Here is a 27,360-nt window from a genome sequence, read left to right as displayed (position 1 = left end):
TTGATAGACCGCCTTTGAGATACGTCAAAATAGAGCCCGTTTTCTACGCTAGAAATTATTTACTCATGTCGAGAATGCGATGAGCATCGTTCTAAGAGCAGCCCGAGGTCTCACCTACCAAGCACTCGCTATACTTCTTGTCAGGATTTAACCACTGAAAGTTAGCCCCTACGGCGGTCATTCTCTCTTTCTCTCTTTTACTCACCCTCTCTGCCTCTCGTCCGCTTCTACAAGATATCATTACGCAGATAAAACCGCTTTGCTGAAAGGCTTCCGAGCTAATCGACCGCCGCACCGGGTTCTACGCTCTCATCGAAAACGTGCGTTTGAAACCTTTTAAGCGCACGTGGAATGCCAATGTTCTGATCAGCATGCTGGTAATCCGATAATCCGCGATACGCGCAATATAATTTTTACATTAACCTTTGATCGGGTTATTTCCTGCATAACTGTTCATGTATATAGTTTTCCATTTTGTTTTTCATAGTCATAATTATGTTGTTAGATTTTTTAATCTCTTAATTTTGTTATATTTTTATTTCGTAAACTTTACTGAAGAAATGATTACACGTGAATGACGTAAGTAACGTATATAATACGCATACTATCATTTTTTTGTGATTAAGGAAAATCTGGAAATAAATATAACTCTTTTATTATACAACAGCGTTTTGCAACATTATAATCATACGACGGATCCAATTACACGCGAGAGAGCTAACAATACGGTACGGGAATCATCGGGGTGGTCTTCTTGTTAAGGCAAAGTATGCCACAGAAGCTGTATTGTAATCTTCCGACTTTATGCCATCGTTTCTCGAAGTTATAATCACGTTGCTCGGCAATTACATAAGTCGAGCTTTTATCCTGTGCTGGCTATTTTTATATCTTTGGGAGTTTTATTAGTGCATAAATGTTATATCAGTTACATACTCTTTCTCTTGTTAATAGTAGCGTTACATTATTATAATAGAAAAAGATACGAATTAAATTTGCTTCTACTTCCATCATTATTAAATCGCTATAAAAATTCTACATATATGTATTTTTGGTAGCAATTACAATTAATCATGACAAATGATTATCGTTTTTATATTACACATAAAATTTTATACATTGCTCGATATTTGCTATAATTCACTATATTTGCTCGATAATTTTATTTTTAAAAATATGAAATAATTTACAAAAATATAAGAAAGACATCGAAGAATTAAAGCACGCGCGGGAGAGCTCAAGCTTATCAGATTGCAACTCGCTTCCAAGTCACTATTAATCATATTTATCATTTGAATCATTATCACATTATTATCGCGATCCATGAAATCAATTAACTGCAACGAGAAATATCTCTTAGAACATTCAGAGTTAATTTGCGTCAAACATCATCGGGGTTGCCGCGAAAAAAAGTCTGGTAGGTCGGAGGTAACGCGTTTCCCTCTCGCACGGATACGAAAGATGCCATCTGCCATCTGCTGCGGTTATAGCATGAAACGGACGCTGAAAGGCGGACGCCGAAGACGGGGAGTGAAGGAGGGCGACCGCTCGTTCGTTGTCGGCTTTATCTAGTATCAGGGTGCACACTGTCGGGCGCCGTTGGACGTTCGCCTCGCGCGATCCCATCGTTGGACGGCGTATTAAAAGCGAAAATAAAATTATAGGAAACCAGCGGAATATTCGGCGTCTTCGTGCGGCTGCCGCTGCACCTTCGGCGGCTTCAGCCGATAGATGTAAACAGGCGCGTTCATCAAGAATGCTTGCCTGCCTGCCCGGTTGCCTACCTCATGCATTTTGCTTGTCTTCTTGCCCCGCGGATGGCCGGCTTTTGATAGTATTATGTTCCCTGAACGGCTTTAGCTTCTTTGTTTCGCGGCCGCGATGGCTTTTCGCATTGGATACATGTACGCTATCGGGTGGAAAAGAGTCAAAAAATGCTGACGGTGTCGTGATCTCTCACAGGTGCTTTATGATTGCTCTTATAATCTTTGCTTTGCCGATCATTCTTTGTTCACGATACTATACGTGTATCATTTTTCTTCGGTTGGTATTTAATCTTTAAATAATTGGATTTTTTATTATTGAATATTATTATTAATCGTTATAATAATCATTGAAATATGAGAAGAATAAATGCAGATATTATGAAGTCGATAAGAGCTACGCGAATAAATATCTCACTCGCTCTCTCGGGTGATTTTTCATGTTTGAACGTGCCTTTATACACGTGGAATTTTACTCTTTCGAAATATCGAGCGGTCGCCGGGAAAACGAAATGGCGACAGTAAATAATGTCCATTCGTTTGTAGCGTCATCGATAAATCATCGGGCGTCATGACGGGAAATTGAACTTTCGAGAATACTTATGCCCATCCCATGTTATTATTCATGTTGATAGTGCGGGAGCGTAAAAAAGGATACAGCAGCGCGTATTTCAGAACCATCGATTATAAATAACGTCGCAATGTTTCCTTGATTCATCCACAGCGTAGAACGCATAAAACTTCCGGAGAGAGAAGCGGTGGCGCGAAAACGAGGTGACAGAAAGATTTGAAGCTGAATCTTTTGTGATATATTTTCGCATTAAGCTTTGTTGTTGGAACTGTAATTTTTTAATCTTACTGTAAAAAAAATTGCTTGGAAATATCGTGCGAGAGAAACTTGAAAAATTATTGATGTAATCGGTGGTCTCCAGAAAAAATAATATCAAAAATAAAAGAATATGCTTTAAATATATATTTTTATTACATTTTTATAGGAATAAGAAAATGGGAATAAGAAAATTTTTTTTCGTACATTATTTCTCCAAAACTTGTGATTCGATGTATTTCGAGATATGGCGAGAAAAAAGAAAATCGAAGCGCGAGGAAGATGAGACATATGGGAATCATAAAGAAAGGGGAACTCGAAATGTGTACGATTGTGTCCGATAAATAATGCAAATCTCGCGGAGCCCTCCTAAGCTTCCGCAAGCTGCTTTGTAACGCGATCAGGATTGGTTGTGAGCCAACCGCGCACGCGGGTGTCGACGCAACACATCTGCGCCACCGACCCACCAGAATTTATGTTCGGGGCGCGTTGTCTAAGGCGGGCCAACAACGGACCGTCGCATTCGCACAAACCAGCCAACTTACCCCCCCCCCCCGAGTACCTGCCGAAACACACACATACACATACACACACACACATACACATAGGTATAATACCGTTGAGTTAATTACACTCCATGAAACTTCCTACCGCGGTCTTGTTACATCGCGGCCCACCGCTGTCATCCTAAAATGATACAGATGACCCACTCTTGGTTCCGCATCTCTTGCTACTTTCACATGTGCTTGCGAAACTATGACGATTTTAATTGATTTTATTATTGGTATCTTCAGGGTTTTTGAGACAGATAGGATCTAATGTCATTAACGCATTTATATTTGTGTAATTACAAGCTCAATAAAATGAGACGTGAATGTTATCGAACGGTTTTTATATTTTTTATCGATCTTAATATTACGGGAAATATATCAAATACTTGGAAGATTTTCGTTGAAGAAAAAATTCGAGATATACAATACTTTATTAAATTTCTTGGCTATAGATATTGTTTTGTTCTACAGACTCTATATAAAGTTATTTGCGTTAGTGTGATTTTCGCGAGCTATTTGCTAATTTCACATGTGCTCTTCATACTGACGAAGAATGCAATTTTGGCGAAAGCAGAGGTTGGATATACGTACGTATAGAAGATGTATTAAGCCTATCGATGATGGCTTGGTCGATAGGTAGGTACCGTAATTACGGTAATGTTATGCGAGCTAATTGGAGGATTTTGTGAGAGCCGATAAAAACGAGATTACTCGGCACCGAAGTCGAGTTTTATACATCGGATATCCGAGAAATTGGCTATCGGCGTATTCTTGCCCGAAAGATCGTTATTACCTTCGTACCAAAAAAAGATCAGGAAATCTCTCATCTGCAATATAATTTAATATAATTTTTTTGGCATATCTTTTTTCTCCTCCGTTGTATCCCATCTATACCATTAATTTCGTAAATTAAGAATGTATTCGCATTATCGGTTATGCGAATTTCGCTCACGATTCACTCACTTTTTATTAATGCTGCTAAATCATTAATTTCGAGTTTATGATATATTCTTTTCAATTTTTATATTTCTTAAATTTAATTTATTCGTCAATTTATTTTCTGTCTTAGATACAATATACGAGATCAGGTGTATGTGTGTGACCTGATTAAAACTTTATCCGGTATACAAAAGAGTAATAGAAGAATAAGAGAGGATGAAATATAAGGAGAATAACAAATTAAAATTTAAATATATCACAGATTTTATTAATATTAAAGTTAAAATATAAAAGCGTTATTTTATTAGACAATTCTTTCGAATTGCAACAAGTTTATGGCTTTTGCAAAGAATGAAGAATTAACGTTTCAATTACGACTTCTCTAATAAACAAACGGACGGCACTCTCTTTTTAACCTCTGACCGAGCAAACTTCTGTTCCGACAACTAGTTAGGACCTCGTATCGTACTTGCAGTCATCGGCTCCCTTTTTCTACGGTGGCAAGTTTGAAAGGAACAGCTAACAAGTAGTGCAAGTTGCGATAGAGAAAAAGGGGAGTAGACGGAGAAAAGCAGATGGCAGGAACGATAAAAGAGAAGAATATTGCATTGGGGGATCCGCGGCCGTGTGCTAGTTATTTCTCTCGTTGCGTTACGAAGTTACGTCAACGACCAATCTTTACAACGTTAACGAGGACATGAAAAACTAAAATTAGGGAACGAAGAAAATGTAATAGTTTTAATTTTTAAAATAGAACGCTTTCAGCATGAAATGGCAAATTTACTTCGGTACAGTCGTTAATTATTTCTGTCAGATGCATTTTTAATAAAAGAAAAAGAATGTATAAAAGTTTAAATCGATTGTTAGTGTTCTCTTAGTTCTCAAAGACGAAGATAAAAGAAATGATATACGTAAACGTTTTTTGAAAAAGAAGATGCTAAAAGGAAGGAACGAGAGTAAAAGAAAGAAATATTTAATTATTTTTTTTTAACAATTATATTATATGAAAATTTTGTAATATTTATATTATGAAATATACAAAATTAACTGTAAAATTTTGCAAGCTAATTCAAAAATAATTTTATCGACGTAGAGAAAAAATATTTTTCTTTTCGAAACTTAGTAGATCGCGCAGAAAGCCCTTCGTTCCATTACCCTTGTATTGAGTGCAGAAGATAAACGATCACCGATGACAGAGATCTCGAACAGGTCGAGAACTCGTGTCGTTCTCACGCTGAAGGAAGGCTATCGCTTCTCATCCTGGTTACATCAACTCCTATGCTAGGAAGGGAGAATAAGATCAACTCCTACAGAACTGATTCTATAAAGTATCTTGAAATTCTGATGCTTACATTAGCAGACTATAGATATATCGTAGGCCGTGGAATCTTTAGTAACACTTATTATTAGATCTTGTAGCTCTCTAACAACAAAGATAAAAACTGGAGACCAACTGGTTTCCAGTCCATATAAATAGCATTCAAGCCTGGTTATCTATTTACAACTGTAGAATGAGAGCAACGTTTTAAAGTGCACACGTCATGCTAGAAACGTCTGTGCTGCTCGATTATTACGTATGTGAAAGCTGAGATCAGGACTTTGACGTTTCTTTATTAACGTATATATACATACTTAGAATTATAAAATCAACAATCGATATAAATTGAAGGAACAAAGGGGCAGGAAGGAAGAGAGGGAAGAAAAAGAGCACTGCTGCTTCTCATCATTCTTTCTTTGCTGCTGACTATAAGTTAATATAATCGTGAAAAAGAACTATAGCCTTCAGTCTTGAGCGTGAGAACGACGTAAACTCTCGACTTCTTCGGAGTCTCTGTCATTGTTCATATTTTGTATTCGCACTCGCCACGGAGGGAAAGACATCCATTTAATCTAGATATCACAAATTGTGACTCGCCACGGAGGGAAAGACATCCATTTAATCTAGATATCACAAACTGTGAAAAAAAAGTATTTTTTTAGCACACACATTTATACTTTTAAATAAAATTTTTTCTTGAATTTCTTGCGCAAATTTGAATAATTGTATACTATTTACATAATAGCGGCCAAAAAAAAAATTATTAAATATATGTATTTTTTAAATGTTAGGAAATTAAATTGTACAATATTTTATTGGTAAAAAGCAAGCAGAGGTATATTACTACTGGTTTGGAATTTTTAACATTTACTAGGTCAGTTTTATTACAGTAACAAGAGAAAATGAATATTTTTTCGCCGCTGAATTTTTCCAGTCATTTATGACAAGACAAATCGAGTTTCGAGCTTACTCTGATTTATCGAAATCGATTTTTACGTTGGCCGGAACATCAAATTGGTACCGTCAATGTTTAATTCGTGACACCTGTAGCAATGTCAATACCAACAAAAATTAATTGAAATATATGCTCGTTATAACGACCGCTTTCATCACCATCCGTAGCACGCGATAATTGATTTCTACAAACTGTGCGCCAAGAGGATGAATGAACTTATAATTATTTTTACATTAAACGCGTTATTCGCCAGGTTTTATTGAATAAAACTATTATGATATACGATGATTTTTTTCATATATTAATATTTGTTTGATATTTATAAAGTTGATAAGAGACAAATTCTAAGAGAAATTTAAAAAACTTTTCCTGTTAAAATAAAAATTTTGACGAGACAAAAATATATATTTTTTACACACACACACACACACATATATATATATATATATATCATAATATACAAAGCGGTCTTTAACGGTGACAAATACAAACTGAAAATAATTTAATTTGCCTATGTAAATAATACTCAAAGTTGATTGTTTATTTGCAGCTCTAAAGCACATACATCATATTAGAAATATGTTTTAATGTAGCTCAAGCATTTTTATGACACAATCGTAATTTTGTTACAACCTTTCAAATCTTTAAAAATTGAAGATATAAAATATTATCAAACTGTGAATATATATACGCGCGCGCGCGCGTGTGTGTTTACAATTCTTTTGAAATGTAAAGTTTACGGCATTACGCGAACAAACTTCAAACTAAAATGTGAGATGATACTGTTATCTGAAAGCAAGGAGACGAAAACTCATAGTAACTTTAACAATGGCGAATGCGAAGTAACTTGCAACTCCAACTTTGTAATACTTCGGCCTTTCTAGCCGCTGACATAATGGCAGTAGGGATATATTTGCGCGGTAAACGTCCGTCGTTAAGTTCGTCCAAGTGAAAGCAGAGACTTTATTCAACAACGATCACCAAACGTATCATGAATATGAAGTGCGAATGAAACATGATGTACAAAAAAATGTAAACGCAAATACGGATGCATGCCTTGTTTCTCTACGATATTTGAAATGGTCATAATTTTTTATTATATAACTTTTATATTATAATTCTTTTATATTGATTATATAAATTGGTATATCATTTTGAAAATGCATGCTCAAATTTGCGCGTCTTTTTATTTGTATATTTATTATACATGCATGTATATGAGGTATACGAACACGCAAAAAAAGATCTCTTGGTCGTATATATTTTATTCGCGACGCTTTAATTAAACATCGGAACATGCTATGCATAACTGAGCTTGTGTGGCCTTATCTTTATCAATCCTGATGTTATCCAAAACTTGAATTTTTAACCGTTGAATTTGCTGCGCCTCTCTCGGCAAGAAAATTCCAACGTTAAAAGAATCGGAGGAAAGTTCCTCGGATTGCGAGTAGAGAGACGTAACGACTCGGTGGATATCAAGTTTGCAGGAACCATATCCATTAGCGAAAGAATGCCGTTTCAACAACGAGACGTTCGTGTCCATGGTAAGAACTTCTCCCTCCCCCATCTCTCTCTCTCTCTCTCTCTCTTCCTTCCCTTCCTTTCTCCAAGCAATTCGAGTGCATCTAGGTGTTAAGTCGATATCTTCATCGCGGCAACACGCAAATGAGAGGTGCTGCAAAAGACGCCCGCCAAGTAGAATGCGAGATCCGCGCGATCGTACGGATAATACGAGGGAGAGTACAATGCCAGTGTCATCCGCATTCCTCGTTTGTCAAGCGCACGTAAAAGCGAGATTAAGAGAACCCCTCTCTCTCACTTATCTCTCGCTTTCTCTCTCTCTCTCTCTCTCTCTCCCTTTTCTCTGTTTCCTTACTTTCTTAATCTTGGCCCTTCCACATTTTCCTCTCTCTCTCTCTCTTTCTCTCTTTCTTTTTCATTTCTCTTTCTCTCGTCCTCTTTCGCGTTGTAGATACAACCGTGACGGTTACAAACGATACCGACGTTCCAAGGGGTTACAATGGATTTAAGTCACGTTCGTTCCACTTAATCCGCGGACATTCTTCCCCGGCTTCCACCTACGAGCTTTCCCTGTTCGCAGACACGGGCTCGAATTTCTGGATTCGTATCCGACGACGTGAACGTAATTAAGATGTAACGCGTCCCTTGAATTCGAGCACGTTCGTAGCGACGACGTTGTAGAATAATTGTCGCGGTATAAGTAGCGCAACCAGAAAATACGCTTACGATTAACACTTGGAATGTTGAAGAGCTTGTAAATATCGATGCGATAAATTTGAGATTGAAAATAAGGCATGCAGGATAATTTCTAAAACATGTATATATGTTTATGTGTATGTGAAATCTTCATGAAACACATTTTTACGCTAAAAACTTGCGCGATATTTGCTCTAAAACCTGAATGAAACTGAAACAACAAGAGATACATAACATTAACGTGCTTAAAATCATTAATCGCCTGTCCTGAATCGTAATTCTAATAATTGCCCAACGTTATGTCACCTTAAAAAATAATATCGTAAAACCTTAATTTCTCCTGGATTTCGAGAGACCACGATTTCACTCGGGATTCGCCACTCAGTCAGGTAACCTGGATACCTGCGACGTGGCAGAACGGGAACTAGTTTCGCCATAACAATTTCGCGGAGCGGATAACGCGAGAGCGCCCGCTGGAATTACGTACAAATGGCGAGCGTTATCCGCTCGCGGGGGCGCCAGTAAATCGTTTTATCCAGGCCGTACCGACGCACACGGACACGCCGGCGTTTATTTAACTGTAAGTTCAGCCGCCGTGGCCATTTTTCTGAAACTATTCCGACCGGGGCCATTACCGGCTCTGGACGACCGAGACGTTAAAACCGTTTCCAGCGCGGCGGCCCGGCTCGCGCATCTGCGATACGGCGCACAACTTTTGTCCTTTATGGGAAGGTCCCTTAAATATAGGACGACCTCGCCCAAGTGCTCGCCACCTTGCGTTTCGACCCACTCAAGATTAGAGGTCCGCGACCTTTAACCGGCGAATGCACCGTGTACTCCGTTCTCGGGAGATAAAGTCGGTGAAGCTGGCGCGAGAAAATTATTCGAAGAGCATCCGGGGAAAGTTGGCACGATGTAAATTTTCCTTCCCCAGACTCTTTGGTATAATATGAAAAATATTTCGCGTTTCCGTAAAATTAGTTGCATATTTATTGATAAAAAAGAAAATGAAGCTATATATGTATTTTTGTCAGAAAATTGTAAGAAGCTATTCCTATTCACGATTTTAATTTAAAAAAAAAGAAATTATTTTATCTTCTTGTAACATATATTTGATAAAAAATTATTTTTATTTTTACAATCATCGTACTTATAATTTTATGAGCACATGTATATTTCTTATTCAATTTACATTATAAGATAGACTTAATCAGATACAAAAATATTCTCGATTAAAAAATGATTATTGAATTAGACATAAAGATGGCCAGATTTGTTAATTATCAACTTTTGTTCGATTAATTTGTCGAAATTCGACAATTGTATTGTAGCAAAAGTTAACGGTATCACTTATAATTAGATGCAAAATAATGAAGTAGTGTAAAATTGATTTTGACGTGCATTTATGACTGCGATCAAACTTTGAATTCAGTTGCTTTTTTATAAGTTGAAGTAATAAATTCAGAATTTAGATTTGAACATCAAGTATTTAAATATGTGTTTGAAATTACTGCATTTAAGTATCAACTCTTAATCACGATTCGTTCGAAATATCCTCGTCTATGTCACTTAAAGTCGTAATACGGATCCAAGAATATTGTCCGAAGAATCGATGCTTCGATCCGGCTGTAAAAGAACCGATGTACGAGACGTCGCTACATCCGCAGAGATGGTTTCTGATCGAGGGCCATTGTATTAGTCGCAGTCACTTTTATTGAGAATGCGAAAGAGATTCAGGACCGTTTTACGACTCGCCGTAAATTCTTATACAAGTTATCGTGAAAGAGGTTGGCTAGATGCGTATAGGAATTTTTTGATCCAATGCTATCGGTATTTTCGATATATCCTTCAAAAGTGGAACGTCATCTATTTCGAGCACCGATAAAAATAGATGGCATTTAGAGACAATATATATTTCTTTTTTGCTGAAAAAATCTTTATAATAAAATATATATATTTTTTAAATATACATTATCTACGCATTCACATAGACATCAGAGAAAGATTTTTATTAACTATAGATGTTTTACGCGCACGATTTCTCGACTTCACTTATCGCGATCATTATTGAGCATTACTAGCTATTATTGATTATATTATTGAGCTTACAATTTATGTCAGCTGTCAAAACTCATCAATAAATTTTAATCATAGAAGTAAAAACATGACAACGATTCTCTCTCTCGCGATGAATAGAATCTTACGCGATTGCATCTTTCGTCACATAAAAAAAGAATAGATGAATTCGCGTATAAACACCTGCGCGTTTCCTTCCGCATCTCGCGGAACATAAAGCACATTGTCCTTGAGAGGGATGCGGGGATTCGCGGAGGACAGGACTCGCGCGGGATGTCCTGAGCCACAATGCAGCATCCACGGTCGTTCTCGCGATACACAAACGTGGCCCTCGTTATTGCTACTTTATTGCTCGTAAATCCTTGCGTGTCGCACATCCCGCTGTACAAGGATACGAGCGTATCCCTTAAAGGATGTCTCGCTGGCCGCTGCTATCTCGTAATCCCGCGCTAAATGTGACGAGATTTGCCTTGATCGAATGAAGGAATGTCTTTATATGTCCGAAGATTGCTCTTGTCTTTCATCCTGTTAAATTCTGATTAACTAAATGTAATAATTGCGCGATTATGCTCTAAAATTTAAAAATATAATTTTGTTAAAATGAAATTTTTATTTAATTCATATTTAATTGTATATAATACATAGTTCTTTCTCTCTCTGTCTCCAATTTTATACGCACGTTTTTTTTACTCTTGCATAAAAAAATACAAAATTTCTTTCCAGCTTGAGTGATATGTTTAATCTTTGATAAAACGCGTAGCGGATTTTTCAGCTTTTTAGGACACATCATTTATATTTTGTTAGACTTTTATACCCTTTGTTGAATTCTGTTGATAACAGTTACTGGATAGATATCTCCATTGTTGTTAGCGTTACACTAGAAAGCTAGTCTTTTTTTTATATGTTTGTGTAACTGATGTGCCCCTCGGCGATTTGATTCCCAGGCGGATAGGGCCGTGTTCGTACTTTTCGCTTGATCCCCGCTGATTCGCGCGCTCGAAACGCTACGTGATTAAACTCACCGCGTATAAGCTTCGATCGCAGTCATTGATATTCCGTGCTTCTCTCCATCTTCCTCTTTTGTTTTGGAAAACAAAGATATGTTCTCGTTAAGGTTCGACAAATTGTATCGCGTACGCGAGTCAAATTGCGTGTTGGAATTGGCCGAGAGTACAATCTTTTCGTGCGCATTGTTGGGAAGCTCATTCGGTTTCCTGTTTTAAAAGAACATTCACTCTCCTGAGATAAACCGCTATAAGTGCATCGATGTTGCAACGAGGAATATTTAAGACAATATATATCAGTTCACAATTACAGTAGATAATTATTGTTTACATTTGAAATCATTTTATTAATCAATAACGCATATATGACCAGTATTGTTAAAAAATATAATTATATATAAACATTTATTAAATTGTATTATATAGTATTTATATCCATAATGTGAAGAAAATATTATTAATGGAATTATATTACTATTAAAAAAATTATATGTGTATATTTATTTGAATTTACAACTGATTGATTATGTATATATAATATTGTGATCAATGAACTATTTTGAATGGACATTTATGTAAAGTTCGAAACGTGCTCTGAACATACATGGGATATTCTAAACTGCATAGTGTTGTGTGTAGGTGTGTGTGTGTGTGTAGTTCAAAGATTAATAAAATTATAAATTCTTTATATCAGATTATTTGTCAGGAATTGATATCCCGGGAATTACATGTGTCATTAACTTGGTTAAATATTGGATAGATTGATATTAATATTTAATCAAAATATTACGATCATAATCATATGCACTTTAAACTGAATTTGTTTCTAACAAGCTTTCATGAAATGCGTGTGAACGACTGTTATCTCATCTCTACTGACGTATGGTTCTATCATCCGGATTCACGTAATTACGATCTCGCGCGGTTTTCAAGCTAAGCTGGCAGATGTGCATAAATGATCAGTCTCTGAAATAACTCACTTGAATTCGAGTTGCAATTTAAGCACCGCTTTCTGAAAATTGTAAAATAACTAAATTTAACATTAGCAAGGTAAGTTTTCCGATTCTCTCTCGAAAATATAATATTGTATTTTATATTTTAATAAAATTGTTATTGTGGAAATATATGAAGTATTAAAAGTAATTCAAGCTTAAATGAATTATATAAAATGAGTTACATAAATTACATACAGATGTTATTAGCATTTTAAAGCTGCAAAGATAGCAGTATCGTTAATTAACCATAATTGGCTTCATAATAAATATCAAAAATTTTTTATTACTTTGTTTTTATAATGTCTGTCTTTTCTTTTGAGCTAAAATAAGATCAGATTTGTCGAGTATGTCGAAGATGTTGAAGTAAAATTTCGGTTAATATATGGAACTTTTTCAAATTTTTGGTGTTGCAGCAAGATTACTTATGAAAGTACCACTATATTTCATTGCACTTGCCAAAATTCTTAACTTTTCCGGAGGAAAATCTAGTGAACTCGGTCAGGAATTTTGGCAATCATCTCAAGAAAACTGTTCTTTCGAAAAAGTTGTGCTTGCGCACAATTCGATCTTATTTAGAAGAAAAACAAGAGATCAAAATTTTTGATATTTTACTATTTTATCGCTTGCTACAACATTTTCATAAAGTAACACCGTATCTATGAAATATTCAATTTTTTATTCAATTTTTATTAGTCGTAATCTTATGTATTGTATGATATAACGCAAGGGAATCTATTGGAATTTATCCTCGAATTATATACAATAATATTCGTTTCTGTGCATAGCAATTGTGATCATGAATTTATTCTTAATTTTTAGTATATAATTATTTTTTTAGAATGCTAAGTAAATAACACTTTAATAATAATAATAATGAATAATGTGAAATGCATCGTATATTTTATATACACATATATATTTTTTTTAATTATTGAAAGTATAGGAGATTTTCAGGTATATTTTTTGCGAGGTTTGAGTAAATAAATTATGAGTCTGATGAATTATGTGTAAAATGTCTCGTCCGATGTAAATGCAATACAAATTGAGCCAAGCTATTATTATTTATTGGGGACATTTGTTAGCTTGTCTGACGGCTCTCGTGTCTGCTGATTTTTCGTCGAGTTTGGCTGTCTTTTTCTCCGACTGCTTTTTCCGCTTTACATATTTCACATCTGAGCGATTCAAGCGTAGAACAATGGAATGTTGTGCTGAATTATTATCATTTATTAACGTAAAAAAATGATGTGTAAATCGTAATTAATATTCTGAATTCTTAAATTCCTCAGTCAAATTATTCAACTAAACATTCTCTTATAAGATTTGTTTTTTTTTTTTTTTATAAAAAATCATACATATCTTTTCAAATAATCTAACAGTAAGGAATTATTAAAGAATATATTTCTTTTCACCTGTCTGTTTTCAACATTTTAATATTTTTTCTGTCATAAGATAACAATTCTCATATACAAGTATATGTGAATTGTTATCTTATATATAGTCGTATATATCTCTCTATATATACGACTATATAATTATCGTAATTAACTAATTTGATATACTGGAACCTTCTCTCTCTGAATTCTCTTCCGTGCCGAGCTAAGACACCGTGTATGCGAAATTCCATAAATCTCCGCAACATTTGATCCTTTTTGTTTCAAAGTGCGTGTCGTAAATGATTCAACATATTCCTAACGCGTATTCTTAATACGCGTAGAAATCATTGATAAGAAAAACTGGTCCGGTTTAATATTATGTTCACTTATCTTTTTTTAAACTTCTTTCTCTATAATTTTCTCTGGGAAAATATTATATGAACAGTTTATTCGATTTTTATTAGGAACCGCAGCGATTCTATCCTTCGCAACAGACGAATTGGGGATACAGACACGACCTGGGTCATTACTTAAGAGTTTAAAAAAAAATTTTCAACGCTTATTTTTGCCGCGTTAATACACCCTTATTAAATCTTAAGGTAACATCGGTATGTGGTAGCGCATAGGTCCAGTGGTCTGTATTTCCCTTTTGCGGTAGGTAAATATTCTTTTTTTTCTCTTTCTCTCTCTTTCTCCGGACATACGGCATTCGCGGGTTCGGTGGTCGAAGGAGGGCATAAAAGCCGTAATACCGCATTATATCAAAGTAATGTGACATCCAGTCCCAAGGAGAATATTTCTCCTTCTGGAGATTATCGGCTTATTGCCCGTAGGGCCCTCCTGTGTCTTCTCTCGAATATTTTGCTCCTTGTCGCCATATTCCACCTTTTCTTGCAATTTTTGTTATAAATCAATCGCCGACTCTTTATATTTGATGTATTATAAAATTTAATTTTCATGAGAGAAACTTCAGTGACAGATAAACTCGATCAAATTACAATAGTTTCTCATACATTATCTATTCGTGTAAAATAGTCAGAGGCGAAATGGGAATTGTGTTAATTGCGTATAATTAGTGTTTGGAAAAATACCTCCTGCTAGCAAGCTAACTGTTGAGCGTGTATTCACAGCAAAGTCCGATGGGATGACTGCTTTAATCTCGTAGTTAACTCGGTTTCATCGCAGTTGCAATGCGGCTGACAAGTCATTGTATTGTGTGGCTCGCAACGCCAAATAACGTTACAGAGTCTCGTGCAGATCGTTAAACGAGGGTAATTACATCCATATATCAACGAGAGATCCGTTGAACGTTCTCTCGATTGTCTGTGTTACCTACGTGAATATGAACCGTAATCTGTCACGAGACATTTTGCCGCTAAAATTTGATTCAGATGATTGCATTCTCGATAAATCTTGAAAACGAATAACACGATAATTCGCGTCCAATCGTGTGTTATGTCGAATCTATTCAAACTTTTTACATATTCGATTATTATTATAACTTTATTATATACTAATTATTTACAAATAAAAAAATAGCAATTGTTAGAGTATAAAAACATTTATAAAGTTACAAGTGTAAAGGTGGTATCGTTTCAATAAAATGTTGATTCCAAAAATAAGACAACGCGTCGAAACGTAGACAGTGCGTGTTGAAAAATCAGAAAACGATGAAGATGCGAGCGGAGACCGGACGACACGCGCGCACCTTATGTTTCCCCATAAGCGATTTCTATGCACGATCGGACGGCATAATTTCCGGTGCACTCGCACGTGAGTGTGAGCGTGTAATGCATGCGCACACTCATTGTGTCTGCATCTCTCTCTGACTTTCTCCGCGATAATCGCGAAACTACGGAGAGTCCAGCTCGCGGGCGCGCGTACGAATCGCTCGCACATGCGACAGCCTTTGTCCCGCTACGTTGTACGTGATAACGGAGTACGGTATGCACGTGGGGGGTACACATCGGCGGGGCACGCCTGCCCTACTACACACAATTACACGTGCATGCTTGCATTGCAACGCGGATGCACAAAGTGTTTGGAACGATAACAGGTAGAGTCGTGCGAGAGGTGGAAACACCGTTATCGTCCTCCGCACGCGTCTCACAAACGGATAATGCGCCGTATAAAGGGATTATTGTTCTCTTGCTACGACGATCCGCTTGTAAATATACGAATCGATCCTGCGGAGATATAAGGAAGAGCGAGTTCCGTGAAAAAACGATTTGATTAAATTCAAAAGATAATACTAATAGTTTGCGTTATGTTATCCCGGTTTATGATACGTTATCGCGAAGATTCAATTTCATCTACCGTCATATCTCTTCTTATTGTTTTAAAATTCGCATACAATTGCTATTTTAACGCTTGCATGCTGGCCAAACGAGATACCCACAGCTTACATGCCTTCGAGTATAATGAAGCATAAAAATGTAGGTTTAACCCATTTATTATTTTTTATCACTCGAATGTAACCGGTGCGTTGCGATAATTATTTCGAATGGAAGGTTATAAAAATTGCAACAAGATTACAAAAATTATACGACGAAAATTGTACGTATGTACATACCGATTACTCGTGCGCGAGATAAGTATTTAATTGAACGAAATCGATAATAGATGTTTTTTTTTGTGGCGACTCCATTAAATTTGATATATCTGGTGATTAATGCTAATATTTGAATAAAACGGTAACGAACCTTTGAAATATCGTTGCAAATACTTTTCAATCTTTTTGCGATGACGCGCAATCAGTCGACATCGTCGTCAGAGTACAACTTTAATCGCATTATCCCTATCACTGGGAAAGCGGATTGAAAAAGTTTTTGAGATCTTATCCGGCGGACGGCTTTCGTTAATTAAGGTAACTCGCTGCGTTTGCCGTCGTGTATACGTGATTGGAATACGCACAGCGAGAGATCAAATGTGTCAAAAGAAATATGTTTACCAATAATTAGGATAATCAATGAGATGATTAAATTTTTTTAGATCACTTAAATAATATTTAACCGATGATCGATTTAAAATTTTTGTTCCTTTTTTTTTATTAAAACATTAACGAGAATCACAAATGAAAATTAAAAAAAAAAAAACATTTGATTATATTATGAACATTACTTTCTCGCAAATTATTTTCTGTCGATCATCAAGACATTTATCGCATTGATTATTATCAATAAATACTTCCTGCGAATTTAAAAATTCTTTGATCGGCAAAAAGAGCAGATCTCAATCTGTACATATGTCACTCGCGATAATTTCCTGTTTACGAAGAAAAAAAATAAAAAGAAAGATAAGAAAGAGCTCTAAGTTCCGCATCTGCGCCGATGAATAATAAAATGGGTCTCCAATTAGAGCCGGCCTTCTTTCATTACTAGCAATGCAGAGATGGCGTTGTGGCATCGGGAAATTGTCGGCACTCGATCCCTTTCGACGTAAACGAAGATGTAGTGAGGCGTGCAATGATCAAGTATATCCCCGGAAAGATTAACGACTCGGCGGGTCGCGTAGAAGCGCCGGGAACCGAGATCGACGGCGTAAGAGAGCAAGGAAGGCCAATTACGGGCCGCCTCTCGATTCGTCTCGCCTCTCGATTTCGACTCTCGATTCCTGATTTAATCTAAACCCGGGAGGCCGAATCCTGCCGGCTTCGCCACCCTACACTTAACAAAGACGGAAAAGGTAGCTCGAGTTGGACAAATCTTAAGTATCGACGAAGCTTTCAAAAAAAGAGCTAACGAATAGTTTATAAATAATAATACAGCCGGAAAGAGCAAGCAAGCAACTTTTGAAGAAAAAAATTGGTTGTCATTGAACATGCTGTGACAACTCGCTTTGTAATAAATATTTTGACAATTAATGATTTGCATTAGTGCGTTTGTTTAGTTGAATTAATTCCATATTTTATGATAATGACGGAAGCGCGTTCATTTTTGGAAGAATACATCGTTTTCAATGTAATACCTTCAAGTTTCCTATAGTTATTATAAGTAGATGAAAGTCTGAACTTGTTATATAAGCGCATAGTCTTATTACTTATAATATTATATACAACTAGTAACGTGGTAATACCTTGCAGTAGCGAGACTCTCGTCTCTCTTGAGTTAATGCCTCTTGCGATATCACACAATATCTAATAGATGATAAATAAATTGCACTTGAATAAATTGAGAATAAAGATCAAATTAAATCATTATATAAAATAATTCAGAGTAAGATAATTGACATTTACGTTAATTTGCTACGTATGGAATTACAGGTACTACAAGAGTATTATTTTGCCTTTACGAAAAATACGATTTGAAGAGCGAAAATCAATTTTCTTTATACAAGTAATACGTAAAATATTAGTATTAGTATAAATATTAATATATTATACATACTCTTCCAATATATATTTTCAATGTATACGTGTGAGAGATAAATCAGAGGAAGTAACTTCTAGTGGGTACATCGCCGTTAAAATAAGCTGTATAAAAATTAAGACTGTTCTTTGGTAAAACTATCTTGAAATTGTACTGTGACTTGATTATCCGCGAATTATTATTTCACGCCTTATTTGATATTTACAATTATTTGCTGGCGCGTGACGTCATATCGGCGGATTGACAATTAGCTATCATGCGTTCTCGCCATGTGTTCCAGCCAAGTGTATTCGTAATAGTAAATTAAAAGTATTCATCGGCGGCTTTCTTTCTTCTTGATTCGTTGGATATTTATTTTTTCTCACCGTCATTCGTCTGTTGACTCTCTGATCTGATTCCTCCTGAATTGAAAACTCTCACTCGAAAGATTCCAAATTCGCAATCCTATCCGCCATGAGAACGAACTACAGGAAAGAATAACCGCGAAAGAAAATACGAGAAGCGAGACGCTCTCGTTGTGTGCATTGAGCGTACTCACGTATTCTACGGACATCTAGCTCTCTCTTGACATTAGCATATAAACTAGAAAATATTTTATCGCGCTCGTATGTGTGAGAGATCTCCCTCGTCCCTGGTTCGAGTATCATGGTACTGAAAAATATTTATTGGCTCTTAACGATCGTTAAGGAGCATTGGGAACGAATGAACGTACCTATGGTTTTCTATGGAATGAGGGACGCTTCCTACAGAGAATTCTCCTCGCTATCTCTAACTAATCTTTGGATGACTCTCCCCTTCGTTTAATGATAACTCTCACTATCGACAGTTCGTATCTTCCCGCGACTCCCGAATTATTTCTCGATCTCATAATTTTTTGAATACAATGCTGTCGTTCGCGGATCGTTTTCGAGGTGTCGGGATGTTCGAGATGTTTCCGAAATTAATCGATGAACGATAGGAAGCGCCTATTTTGCATGTCCGCGACATGTCGCGATGTGTTCCCGCGCGCGGAAACGCGACCCGCACTCGTCTGGCCGGTCGTTGGCGTGTCGCCAACGCGTTGCGCGGCGCATTTTCAGGATCGTAACATAAAGCCGAAGATTTATGGCGTCGGTGTGCCGGTGCCTCTCGGCCAAATATATGATTTTCGGCCATGGAACGACTGGCTTCGGGATTCCGGCGCATCACAGACGATGGGATAAGGGCCTGGCGATCGCCCGTAAAACTCTGAGCTACGATCAAGTCGATTATTTTTTCTTTCTGATTTACGTGTACAATTTTCCAGCCTCCCACTGTTCCCGGATCCACTCGTTCACACTATGCATGTGCTTGTCATGCAGACAAGTGAGTGAATTTGAAAAATAGATTTTATTAGATTTTTTAGTAAAAGCAAATCGAGATTAACAATCGTTAAAAATTGAAGGATCCAGGGGAAAAACGTGTCAAGTACATTTTTCGTTTTTTCGAGATAACAATGTGATAATAACAACTCTTATGAAATAGTTTTAGATTATTCTATCGTAAAGATAAAGAATCTGCTTAGGTCGAAAGAAGCAGTGAAAGAATGTGCATACAGGAAAACAAATTTAGTCACAACAATAGAGGGAAATTTTTAATTTTATATAAAAATACACATTAAGTTATTAATAAAATTACATACCAGATGAGTTATTACTATAATCAAGATTATTTTAAATACTGCAAAACAACATAACATTATTATCAGTACTCACTTAAAGAAGTACGCAACTTTAAAAATGCTTTACTGTAAAATTGACTTGGTACGTTTCTCCCCTTCAATTATATTTGATGTAGTTATCAGAAAAAGTTGATTTGTTTTAATATAGAAACAATTCAATACAGATTTTGTACTAATTGTAAGCGTAAAGATATTAATATCGATTAATCGGCAATATCGGCATAATGCTATTTGATTTCGGCATCCTGCATTGGAGTTTCAACATTGTTTACTCCCGAAACGACATAACTTCGCGAAAGTACCGGATAGATGGAGATACGAGGCGGAAAGGAATTGCCAAACGACCGCGGCTAACGTTGTCGATAACAATATCGCTTGGAAACTCGATTCCGACGTGCCTTTGCTTCAAGCTTGCCGAAAAGTTTGCCTCAATTAGTCGAAGTTTCTGCCGAGCTCGGGACTCGGTATAATTGCTATTTACAAGTATTATAATTTTTATATCGTGCAAATATTGGAGTTAAATATTTTTGTCGTTGAAACGTGACTGGCACCATCCTTTTTTCATTCTTTCTTTCTCTCTTTCTCTCTCCTTTTTTTGTCTCCATCATTTTTTCGCATTGGGATTATACGGTTCTCATTGCGCCGCGCGATGTGTAGGAACGGCCATAATCGGTCTTCACGAGCTATTTTAAAGTTCATTAAAGGTGCCATAATAAAAGAGTCCCGGCTGGCTGATTCTCGGATAATTTCTGATTCGCTCCTAGCGAATAAAACCTCCAGTCCTTCCTTCTTTTTAACAGCTTCTTTTCTATTCCTGTATTCTCGATATTTCTCTCTCTGCTCCAATCTTTTCGAAATAAATTTTTGGTTTTTTACAGTTACGGAGAGAAAATTTAAATTATTTGATTGTTTGTTTCGTGATACATACAATTTGTTATATGTGATTCGATTGACTAATAATTTAAAATATAAAAAAAAAAGAAAAATTATGAAAAAGGTATCAATTTACTAGACTTTGCTAAAAAATATTTCTACGTGACGATTTTCATTAAGCTGTATCGTTTAAATACATATTTCTTATCATATCTTCATCGGCGATTATAGTATCGCATAATAAAATGAAATCGAGATCGAACTTTACTAAAGGCGGATTATCTATTTTCGATGCACGTATCGAACGTACGAATGAAACGGCCTTTACAGACTGTAACCCCATTAAACTTTTACGATTTAAGTTTTCGTCAACATTGGGAACCGAAAAGCTCTCCGTCCGGGTCTATCGAAACACAATACGAATTCACAATGTCGAACAAAAACGTTTCATTCTGAAGAGTTGAATTACAATGCAAGAGAATCAAGGAACGTGAAATGTTAGTTAATTAATTTTGGGAAATTGCCCAGGAGAGAGAAATGTATGAAAACTCCTCTGCCTTTATTTGAAAGCATTTCCTATTTCCGCGACCGTAACATCTATTCATGTGAGGAATACATCCCCGTGAATTTAAAAATTGAATTTCGTGCAAATCTCTCAGTTATACAATAAAAAATGTGTATATACATTGGTCTTTCTTCGAAAGAACAATGACCACAATAGCTCGGTAGGAATTTTTTATTATATTAGCATATACTGAATAATAATGTCAATATTCTGGGCATAATTATTCTTACAGTGATATTTTACATTTCATTGAACGTGAGAGTAATTGTTTATTTTAGAATCCACGCGTGACTATTGCAGCGCATTATAAAAAGCTTATTTAATCACTTTATTAGAAAATCCGGGAATTTTCCATCTCACATACACACACACACACATACACGAAATTAATTTAACTTGTATTCTAAAATCTTTAAAAATCTTATGTTAGTTTGAAATTTCTTTAGAAAAATTTCAATATCAAATGTTAAAACAGTTATATTCAAAGAACAAATATTACACTCGGTGTCAGATTATATTGCTCGAATTGGAAACAGCGGAAGAAATAATTTTTAGGAGCCGTTAAAATTTTATTTTTATTTTAGGTATAATTTATCGAGTTTATAGAACGAATATATCCCCCTGCAAATTCAAAGGTTAAAGGATTGGCGCTACGTTTGACATTTTATGCTCCGTCAATCTTCGCGTAGCTTCTCTCCACACGGTTCTTTCACGGTTCTTTCCATAATTTACTTCGATGAGGCTGAAAAGGAGACAAGCGGCTATAGCAATCCCACCCATACCGCGTACGTACAGCTTATAGAGTTCAGAATTTACGACGAGAACTGTACTCGTGACGCGCTCTTGCATAGTAAGGAGAGACCTATGGCAATCGGCAGAAATTTTTATGGAAAAAAGTGCGAAACACCGGTTTATTTTGATTGAGACACCTCCTTTCTCCGGGAAATTTTAGGAACGATAATGTATTACGAGCTCTATCGCACTAATCGAAATTAAAATTTCTTTATCGTCGCAATGTGCACTTTATCACTCTGTTGTGTTGTACAAACAATTTAATTTATTGAATAGTAGCTTGTTTAAATAAGCAAATATTCGAGAAAATTATATATTAACCCTGCAATACATTTTATAGCAAATTGCACGTAATTTTTTCATAAAATATATAGAGAGAGAAAGAGAGGAAATTATATAATTTTTCTTAGTATATTTACAAAGAAAAAGAAAATTTTATAAATGACATTTATTCTGTTTTTCTTCTAATATCAACTATATTATTAAGATAAAAACGTTGGAAAATGTTTATATTTTTCATTGTAGATACATACGTGTATAAATATTTCAAACCAGATCTCATGTTTTTGCGTGATCTATTTTTCACTATTTCTGTTTACACAAGTTACGAGAAAATTTGTTATTTTGCTTTACAAATGGATGAAAGTTTACATTATATATATTATATATCAAATAGTATTTCTCTCTTCGAAAGATTTCACATCCATGTAAAATACAAAATGGAATGTCGCGATGATGAAAGTTCAATATGCATTCTGTCATCTTTCAAAAGAATTTCCTATTAACGTCTTAACAATATCGGAATATCAACAAAGTAAAAAAATAAAAGTTATTGTAACTCTCAAAACACACATACACACATATAAAAATTTAGTTTGTCTTATATTTTAAAATAAAATTATTTCGACTCGCAAAATAAATTATTTAAGAGCATGTTGTAAAATTTCAGTTATTATTCTTAGAATTATTATTATATATACTCAGTGTCACTTATCATTATTTTCTATATATTTCTTGCTATGACAATAACTAGAACGATATGAAAGACATAAAAACGATCTTATAATGGAACTTAAGAATACTCGTGAAAATTGGAATACGTATTGCCTTCTCTGTAAATTCCCAGAGCGTCTTCTACCTCGGCGCGTAAAGAGAAAACGGGGAGACATTTCGAAAAAGGAACGTCGGGTTTTGCGGCAACTTGCTGGAAACGATGCTTGTGATATACATTCGCGGGTGCTTTCCTCGCTTCCCTCGCTTAGTGAAAATTCTCGTCTCTCGTGTGTCTACGCGTCAAATGGTTCTGGGATCGTCTTCGAAAAGTGTGCACTGTTCTCGTTTCATCGATATTACGTATCGATCTTTTCTTTAGGATTATCTCACAGAAATTTTCGGTATTTGCAAAATACATATAAATGGTGTAGATGAAATATCAACGTGTCGCGTCCGTTTTATTTTGTTATTAATTCGCAACAGATAGATACACATACGCGATACGTGTCAGTTTCGTGCAATAAAAGAGAATTTATTTCTCTCTCTTTTCCTTTTTTTTTTCCTCTGCACGTTTGTCAGTCTTTGTCCACTCATCGAGCGGATTTACATAGGATCTGGGATGCAGAATAGACCCGAAGTTTTACGATTCGTCCTGCAAAAGCCGCGCGCGGCACAATGGTAAAGAGAGCCCTTTCTGCCTTCACGGTATATTGTATATCTCCATGACGAATAATAAAGCATAGCATAAATACACTAATTTGTATTGCTGAAGTTATATCCCAACGCTTTAGACGCTTGTATCGTGTGCATTTATATTTATCCCGCGTTATATTTCGTGTCATCGATCTAACGATTCGTCTATCACCGATAAATAATTTTTGCACGATATTCAAATGCGAGATGTAGGCCAATGGAGAGAACTTGATCATCGCGAAAGAATTGCGAAATTCGTAGCGCGAAATCCAGCTTTCGAGTGCAATATATTTTTAGAACATATGAAACAAAAAAAGAGAAACAAACGGTGACATCGTAACGTATCTTTCTCGTATCTTTAGAATACGGCATCGCGGGAGCCGAAAAAAATTTCTGTCCCGCTGCACGCGTTCGTCTCTCGTTTCGTGAGTCCTACAACGAGAACGAATAAATCCACAGATCTTGGGCCCTGTTCAACGGCTTACCGCGGCGGGAGAATTTATGTAGTCGATCCTTTAGGCGTGTGCCTCCCGTCTGGGAATTTGTCAGAAAGGAGCCGCAAGTCCGGGGGCAGTTAAATAAAAAATAAAAAAAAAAATAAAAGAAGATTCGGAAGCGAGGCTTACTCACACGTGAGAGAAGACCGATGGGGGAGGGCGGGGCGGCTGAAGGTCGAAAAACTCACTGTGTGCATTTATAAATATTGCCATTGTACAGGCGCCAAGGGCTATATTTTTCATTCGTTGTTTGCTTTCACGACAGCGCCTCTGGGAATGGCACGAGCGCGCGAGTGACCGTATATTTTCGAGTCCGCGATGCGATTTGATGGTGTTTTTGCGACCTAACTTTACTTATATGAAAGAAGAGTTGAATACATTTCTCACCGTGCACGATGAACGTCGTCTTTTTCCCAATCTGCGGAAATTAACGCGCATGAGAAAATGTGCTCGGAAAAGAGTACTTGGGTTTTAGATTTGAAGTGAAATTCACTAATCAAATTATATTATTTATAATTATATTAAGAATTTCTTGAGTCAATTTGTTTAATGAAAATATAAGCTAAATATGTTCTTCGTGATATGTAGAATTATGATATTTTAGAAGGAATATTTCTTTAGGATTGCATTACCTTCGCGACGTTATCCTTGGCCGTTATCCGTGGCCGTTCATGATCTCGTTCTTTGAGCCTGCAGAAAACGTTTCTTCTCATATTTCGCGGTCAGCGAGGGTCGTAGCGAACACGGAGCCATTTCGATGATTCACGGTCATAACTAACTTTACTACCACGGCATCGAGGGTTCGCATAAATGGCGAGGTCTCCGGAGGTAGCGACGAATAACAGGAAACTAGCGGAGGTGGCTACGACACGAATAACGATTTCAATCGAGTTCTTACAGGAAGATCTCCACATTTCCGTCATTTTATACCGATTCTTCCGAGACCCTTGTTATTTTTCGAATTGTTATCGAGACCTTATCAACGTCAGATTTGCAATTCGCTCTAAAAACATACAAATATGTTACAAGGATGCAAGATAGATCGACATGATCTATTTGAGATTTTATTTTTTATCTTAGTAATTTAGTAATAATTTTAACAAAATTATACGAGATCTTTGAAAATCTTTTAATATTATGCATAGTATAATAATAATAATAGTATTTTATACATTAAAATAACAAAATTGTTTGATCATTATCAAATAAACGTTGTGAGACGTATCTCGCATCAATCGCACAATTCGACAAATGATTTTTTTCATTCAGGCCTGTCGTATCGGACAAATGTGTCCGATAAATTTCGACAGAACAGGTTCGCGCAGATTCGCGCTTCAGACGCAGCCGCGGCCACTCACTGTGGAGAGAAATCGCCATTCAGAACGCAAAAAGTTTCGCTCGCGGCATCGGTCAGGCTACTTAAACCGGGCTATCGAATTCGATAGCCGCGATGGTCGCTTAATGACCGGTTATGCACAAGAGGAGGACAGATTGCTCTCCCGCTCCCATGGACACACGAGACGGAGATGGGGTCGCGTGCGCAAACTGAAATTCATGTCATGTCGTAAATCATGTCGCCTCGGTTTCTACGCACAAGCGGTCGTCGCGACTCGACGACGACGACCGTCCGAGATGACGACTTTTGATTGCGTCGAGGACGCCCACGCGTGTACGCGAACTGTTTACGCGGGCATAAAGCACACACAATGCTTGTTCCTGGTGTGCGCGAGACAACCAAATGATACTTCGCAAGCGTGTCTTAACCCTGACCGCATTAATATCGTTCTCTCGCGAGAAGTTTTATCACTTTTGTGATAAATTTGCTGAACGATATTAATAATGTTAAAAGAAATAAGATATTTTTTTGTAAGAAACTCATCTTTTGTATTATTTACGTGTTTTGTAAATATAATTATCGTTTATTTCTTGAAGCAATAACGAAATAAAAGTTGCGATATGTAAAGAATATTGTTGGGTCGCGGCATCATTTATTATACGCGCGTTCTAAAAAACGAATTAAAATATTCATATAATTTAAAGTTCTTAAATCTTAATTAGAGTTTTCAAGCCAAATGGAATGTTTGTACAAGTTAAGAATTAAATTGTTTAATAAAAAACGCAATTTAATTTATACGTGCAAGTCGTATATTATCCGATATCGTCATACAAATGTTGATGAAAAGTTAAATAGTCTAATTATATTTACGATGGGTGGGGGGCAATTATTCTAAAGAATGCATTGATCTATTCGTATCTCATCGTATCATTTCTCTCTCTCTCTCTCTTTCTCGATATTTTTCAATTTGCCTACGCAATCGAGAGGCACAAGTTTCCCATTAAGTCTACCATAGCTGTTTACGAGCACGATTGTCCTTCGTATGCGAACTATAACGCTTATCTTATCCGCGAGTTACGCGGGCTCCCTTATCTAGTCTCCAACGGGAAACGATGAATTACAGCGATGAAAAAAAAAAGATTATTGACGTATAAAAATCGAAGATTACGACTAAATAAAATAAACCGACTTATATGGCAGTTTTTTGTGAAATGACAAATATCGCCATGTGCGTTTCTCGTCCATTCGCGAGCTTTACGAGACGTAAACGAGGTATAATTCACCATTATCTATCGTCAAAACGACGGCGATGGTACCACAGTAATTTAGACAGTAATTTATCCTGAGAACCACGTGTCTTGCGTGCGATATCGTTCGTCCATGCGGTTCATTATCTCTTCATTTTTTTTTCACCGCGATAGCTGTACACCTTGTGTTATTTATATCCGACGAAACTACCGTTCTATTGCTCGACTGTTTTATTATTATTTGTCTACTTTTGTTAAATAAATAATATTTACGAAGCTAGACA

The 27,360-nt window shown here is 36.2% G+C and overlaps 1 protein-coding gene and 1 non-coding gene across 2 annotated transcripts in view; one reads left to right on the top strand and one right to left on the bottom strand.

Moving 5' to 3' along the window:
* Window positions 1-27,360, top strand: part of LOC115241730 (mannosyl-oligosaccharide 1,2-alpha-mannosidase IA) — a 481,287-nt gene that overhangs the window by 103,708 nt on the left and 350,219 nt on the right. The window lies entirely within an intron of this gene.
* LOC115241789 lies at window positions 5,203-5,411 on the bottom strand. The gene has a single exon (XR_003884966.1). It is a non-coding gene; the product is annotated as a small nucleolar RNA U3 (small nucleolar RNA).

Source organism: Formica exsecta, unplaced genomic scaffold, assembly GCF_003651465.1.
Source record: "Formica exsecta isolate Colony F162 unplaced genomic scaffold, ASM365146v1 scaffold51, whole genome shotgun sequence".
Taxonomy (NCBI): Eukaryota; Metazoa; Arthropoda; class Insecta; order Hymenoptera; family Formicidae; genus Formica; species Formica exsecta.
This window is presented reverse-complemented; position numbering and strand designations above follow the sequence as displayed.